We start from the raw sequence: 6,587 nt of genomic DNA, 5'->3' as shown, positions 1-6,587 counted from the left end.
CAAAATAAGCTTGAATGAAGGGAATTTGGAGAACTCACTGCTGTATCCACTTGAAGAACACCTTTCTTCAACTCGATTTTTGCAGCAAAAACACAATTGATGCATGCCTGAATTCCACTTCCATCTTCTCTATTTATTGTAGGATATTCATACAAAGAAGAAGGGTGCATGAGATGCAACTCATGCTTAGAGTATTGAAGCTAGAGTCAAGTGGATGTTAAGTGAGCTACTTGGTTATGAGTGGAGAAATCCAACATTTCTAAAATTTGTGTTTTCCAATTTTGTTTCAATTCCAATTTGATTTTCCTAAATCAATTTGATTTCAAAATTGAAAAAAAAATTTATTAATTTTACAAAATTAATTTCATAAATTAATTTTCTAATAAAATTAATAACAAATAATTAATTAAACAATTCAATTAGTTTTAATTAATTTAATACCAAATATTAACTTAATTTTACACAAGTTCCACCTTCATGAATTTAATATTTAAATCATATTTAAATATTAATTAAATTCTCAAATTTCGTTTAATTCTAAAATTAAACGCATAATTATATCTTATATAATTACTAAATCCCTTAATTCTAATTTGAACGTTTCAAATTAACTTATCATACTACTCTACATTTACGAGCTAGTAGGGGGACCTCGCGAAACTATAGATCATGGGCTCCAATGATTCGAGATTAATTGGCTAAACTCTTTACACCCCCATTCGTTAACTAATGGGTCATTCCACTAAAGCAATAGTTGCACTCCCCTCACTGTAGATATATTATATCCACTCGATATAACCATGATTAGTAAGTTAACCCTTCATAGGTTGTTCGTAATAACGGTTGGGTCAAATGTCTGTTTTACCCCCGAGATTACCTTTTGTTCCTTAAGTCCTACGGATCCTCTAATGAACAATTGATTTGTGATCCGATCAACAAACCGAGTCCCTCTCGGGCCAATGAGAGGGTGAGGCCCTTTGTTCAAGACCCGGAGTCAGCACTTAAGGGAACAACCTCTCTACTATCTCTGAAAGCAGGTAGAAGTGAATTCCATCTTGCACTCTATATCCTCAGCTATCTACTCAGTCTTACCCTCGAAATGGAGGTTTATTGAGCCGGTGCTGTTGAGCCAACCCTCACCTATGCAAATCTAAGGATAATCCTGAATAAATAGGAGTTCATAGTTAGCTCAGGATTAAGGTCAAGTTACCTAAGTCATCGCATTGAAATAATCAGTCTTAAATATTAAACAACATGATAAAGTAAGAGTGACTGATTTCGTGGTCCGATCTTGTACAAACGCATTGCACGGATGCCCCCACTCCTCATATCATAACATGTACGAATTAGGATCACATCATCTGTAGCACTTTACAACTCCTTGTAACAACTACAAAGTGAGCCCATCCAATAGTGTTACCAGAATAAGACACCTAACCTCATTTATATACTATAGATCATTTAAACTATTTACTCGAACTTGATCCAATTTTATGTCTCCATATAAAGTTCAAGTACTCATGTAATAGTCTTTATTGGATTTCTAATACAAAATAGGCAATGCATATATATAATAACAACTTATTGAATTTTCAAAATAAGTTTTATTATTTACAAACCATAAGTTTTAGGACATAAAACCCAATACTCATTTGGGGCCCCAAATGGCTATTAGGCCCGGGGCCTAATTTTTGTGCGGGAACTTTCCGGTTGGCGGAAACGCAAAAACGGGCCCAAGGGTAAAGAACGATGAAAAAAAGTCATGCGCCAGACAATTTTGTGAACGGAGCTCATTTGGTGCCCCAAATGATTATCGGTCCCGATGGGGCTGCTCCGGGGTCCAATTTTTGTACGTGAACATTTCGGTAGGTGAAAATGCAAAAACGAACCCAAGGGTTGAGAATAATGAAAAAAAGCCATGCACTAGATGGTTTTGCAAACGGAGCTCATTTGGTACCTTAAATGGCTATCGGGCCTGGCAGGGCTGCCCTAGGTCACAATTTTTGTGCACGAACTTTCCGGCGAGTGAAAACACGAAAACGGACCCAGAGGTTAAGAACGATGAAAAAAAGCCATGCGCCAAACGGTTTTGTGAACATCGCTCATTTGGTGCCCCAAATCGCTATCAGGCCTTGCGGGATGATAGTAGTTAAAATGTGCTATTTTCTTCTGCTTAACTCAGGGTTGTTTAGCTACTTAATTTTGTTTAATTGCTTATTTTGTAGGACTCGAGTGTACAAGCGGTTTGATCAAGCATTCGGGACTTAAAGACGCTAAAATTAAAATATTAGAATCTAAATCGATCAAATGACCAAAAATAGGAAGAATGTCTGGATGCACGTTAGTGTTGCAACACTTCAGAAACTCAAGGACGCCAGCGTTGCAACACTCTCCCACGCTGAAGCCTGACGTTGCAACGCTGCGAAGTTTGACGCGAAGTCCTCAGTGAGTGTGGCATAGCCGAGCGTTTCAACGCTCTCGCTAGCGCTGCGACATTGCGGTTGGCCTATAAAAGGAACCCTTATAGTTCAACCGAAATCATCCCACCTTCTACCTTCTACTCCCGATTTCAAGTGTTTTAGTGTCTTTTGTCGCTATGTTTTTATTGCTTTTGTTTTAGTTTTGTAATAAGTTCTTCCACTTTTCCAATTGTGTTGCTTTTTGACATGTTTCGTGGCTAAAGGGTAAGAACTTAGCTTAGGTTAGTAGTTTAATTTCATTTCAATGTAATTCTTGAGACTCGTTTTTTAATTCCGTCAGTATTATTTTGACTTAATGGAATTTTTCTTGAGTAAATTTTCAGTTTTCGTGTATGGGATAGTCTGAAAAATTAGCTATGTACGTATAATTGACTACTTTGATTGGTCCTAATTTGTAATCGTCAGGTTGTCATCACTTAGAAGCAAAAGTTAAGTCAGTTTGTTGTGTTAGTTAGGGATTCCAAATAACAAGCATTTAATTTCCATCTTAGACAATTTTCATTCAATTAATCGGTTAGATGATGGAAACTAATTAATTGGCTTAGTTTTGCCCTAAAGCTTAAAGCCTGTTAGTTAATTGATTGGTTGAGGATCCTTACTCTTCTTTTAATTAACTTGATTTTATGAACTATCAATTAGGATTCTAATTGTATTACTAGTTGGTATAAAGGGTTTGTTTGGTAATTTATAAATTTTATTTGTATGGCAAGGGGTTTGGGAGCGACACCAAAATTTGGCGCCGTCAAATTTGGTGCTGTTGTTGGGGAGCCGAAAAAATCCTTAATTTTTGAAACTTGTAGTGTTTATCCTTGCTAATCAATTTTCTCTTTTGGTGCATGACCCACACTCCCAAGGGTGCTAGACAATTGTATTTTGCCGATATCTCTAGGGAAGAGCGGAGAATCAAAAGAGAAAGGAGACAACAATCTACTCTTGACAGCGAGATTTATGTTGAAGACACATTTGAAGGGTACGTCCTTGAAAATTTCCCAGTAATGGCCGAACGAGGAAAGTCCCTCAAGGAGCTTGCAACCCCTGACTTCACTTAGCAACCCTTGTGCATTGCCTATCTGGAGACAATAGGTAACTTTGAACTTAAATCTTGCTTAATTCACTTACTTCCTGCCTTTTCTAGTCTACAGGGCGAAGACCCTCACAAACATTTGAGGAAATTCTATGTCGTGTGCAATGGAATGAAACCCAATGGGGTGATCTAGGAGCAGACCAATGTGGAGGCATTCCCCTTTTCATTGAAGGGAGATGACAAGGAATGGCTCTATATTCTTTTTCTTGGAAGCATCGCGTCCTGGGAAGAACTACAGAGACAGTTCTTGGATAAATTCTTTCCAGCATCCCGAGCTGCTAGCATCAAAAAGGAAATTTATAGCATCATGTAGTTCGATGAAGAGACCTTTCATGAGTATTGGGAACGATTCAAAAAGATCTGTGCCAACTCTTGATCTAGTACTTTTATAAGGGAATGATGCAGATTGACAAAAGCAGCATAAATGCAGTTGCAAGAGGAGTCTTAGTCAATAAAAACCTGGCTGAGGCAATGAACTTGATAGCTACTATGGCAACAAATTCTCAACAGTTTGGAACTAGAGCTGCAGTCAGTGTAAAGTCCGCCAATGAGGTAAGTAAACTTAAGAAAGAAATATCTGAATTAGTTTCTGTTCTGAAACAGTTGACAAAAATGGAGATTGGACAGCCCGCTGCCATTTGCCAAGTATGTCATGGAATTGGCCATTCAACTGACGTTTGCCCAAGTGCTTTGCAAGGAGAAATTCCTGAAGTGAATGCCATTAGAGGCTACAATTATAATGGGCAAAACAGACGGCGAACCCATTTAGTCAGACTTACAATACTGGGTGGAAAGAGTTAAACTTTAAATGGGGAGGATAGAATGAGCAGGCCCAGCTGAATCATGGAGCTCCGTCTGGTTCAGATATGTCCTAGAAAGACATTGTTAAAAGTCTTGCTGACAACTCTTTTAAATTTCAATAGGATACACAACAGTTTCAGCAAGATACAAGGAAAGCCATTGAAGCTTTGGGGACCCAAGTCTCACAGCTAGTCACCTCTATGAGCAAATTGGAGAGACAGTCTAGCAAACTTCCATCCCAGCCTGAGTCAATTCTTAGAGTGAATGTTAGTGCAACCACATTGAGGAGTGGCAAGGAGTTGGAGCCACCTGTTGAGTCAGTGAAAGAGCCAGAATTAGAGAAACCAAAAATTTATTCTTCAGATCAAACCGTTTTGACACCATAAAATAAACAGGGAGTATCTTCTCACCCTTATCCTCTTTTAGATACATATGTACCTACAGCCCCTTTCCTTCTAAGCTTGCTAGGCCAAAGGAAGCAGTTGCAAACAAGGACAAGGAGCTTTTCGAGATGTTTAGAAGGGTTGAGATAAATATTCCTCTCCTCGATGCCGTCAAGAAAATCCCCAAATATGTCAAATTTTTAAGGAGCTTCGTACGAGTTAAAGACAAGCTAAGGAAAAAGAGAGAATGGTGGTAAGTCAATTCGTATCTGCAGACCTACAGAAAAACTTACAAAAAAAATAGAAGGATCCAGGTATGTTTTCTCTCCCTTGCATCATAGGAAAAAAGAAAATTGATAGGGCCATGCTAGATTTGGGTGCATCAATAAATGTTATGCCTTATTCAATTTATCAAAAATTAAAATTAAAGAACTTAACTGAAACTGGAGTTGTCATACAATTAGAAGATAGGTCCTTTATTCACCCATTAGGAGTCATTGAGGATGTCCTAGTTCAGATCAATGAGTTGCTTTTTCCTACCGATTTCTATGTTCTTAAGATGGAAGAACCACATCCATCTCATCTGCATCAATCATGCTTGGGTGACCTTTTATGAAGACGGGTAAGACTAAGATTGATATAGATGAGGGCACTTTGTCTGTGGAGTTCGATGGTGAGTAGGTCAAGTTTAATATTTTCGATGCTATGAAAACTTCCACCATAGGGCAAGTACATTCTTTGTGCCAGATTGATGTGTTTGACTCTCTTGAGTAGGAGGTTATATGGGATGTATATGACGACGATTAAGATGACTCAGGAGATTTAATCCCCTTTGGAGAGCTTGCCACCTTGTCCATGATAGAGCCGGTTAATATGCCCTCATGTTTTGATGATGAATCTTTTGACAAGGTGCTTTCTTCTATTTTGCAGACACCTAAATTGGAGCTGAAGGAGCTTCCAGAACACTTAAAGTATGCCTATCTGGGGGAAACTGAGACCTTGCCCATTATCATTTCCAAGCACCTAACTGAGGAACAAGAAAAGCAGCTGGTTAAGGTACTGTAGAAATATAAAATGGCCATTGGATGGATGTTGGCCGACATTAAAGGTATTAGTCCTGCTGTGTGCATGCACCAAATCTCTTTGGAAGATAGATCCAAGCCTTGTCGATAGTCCCAACGACGTCTGAATCCTGTTTTGAATGAGGTAGTTATGAAAGAAGTCTTCAAACTCTTGAATGTAGGTATTATCTATCCTATCACTGATAGTGAGTGGGTCAGTCCTATTCATGTAGTGCCTAAGAAAACGGGTATTGCTGTGATTAAAATGATGAGGGTAGTTTGATTCTTGTTAGGGACCAGAATGAGTGGATGATGTGTATAGATTTTAGGAAATTAAATGTTATAACTAGAAAGGACTACTTCCCCATTCCGTTTATTGATCAGATGCTTGAAAGGCTTGCTGGAAAGCCCTTCTTCTATTTTCTCGATGGTTTTTCAGGTTTCTATCAAATCCGATAAATTAAAAGGACCAACAGAAGAAGAAATTTACACATCCTTATGGCACCTTTGCTTTCAGAAGAATGCCATTTGGACTACGTAACGCTCCCGACACCTTTCAGCGCTGTATGATGTCCATATTTTATGAGTATATTAAAAAATACATGGAGGTTTTTATAGATGACTTTACTGTATATGGAGACTCATTTGCTGATTGTCTGTCTAATTTGTCTAGGACCTTGTTCTGAATTTAGAAAAGTGTCATTTTATGGCCTCACGTGGCATAGTTTTAGAACATATAGTATATGAGCATGGCATAGAGGTAGATCTTGCTAAAATT

At 38.2% G+C, this 6,587-nt stretch overlaps 1 pseudogene; it reads left to right on the top strand.

The window, feature by feature from the left end:
- Positions 1-3,316: 3,316 nt before the first annotated feature.
- Positions 3,317-5,522, top strand: LOC150033382 (uncharacterized; annotated as a pseudogene).
- The last annotated feature ends 1,065 nt before the right edge of the window (positions 5,523-6,587 follow it).

The sequence above is a fragment of the Benincasa hispida genome, chromosome 10, assembly GCF_027475165.1.
Source record: "Benincasa hispida cultivar pf3 chromosome 10, pf3_genome.v1.1, whole genome shotgun sequence".
Classification (NCBI taxonomy): domain Eukaryota; kingdom Viridiplantae; phylum Streptophyta; class Magnoliopsida; order Cucurbitales; family Cucurbitaceae; genus Benincasa; species Benincasa hispida.
The sequence above is the reverse complement of the archived record's forward strand: the minus strand, read 5'-3'. Positions and strand labels throughout refer to the sequence as shown.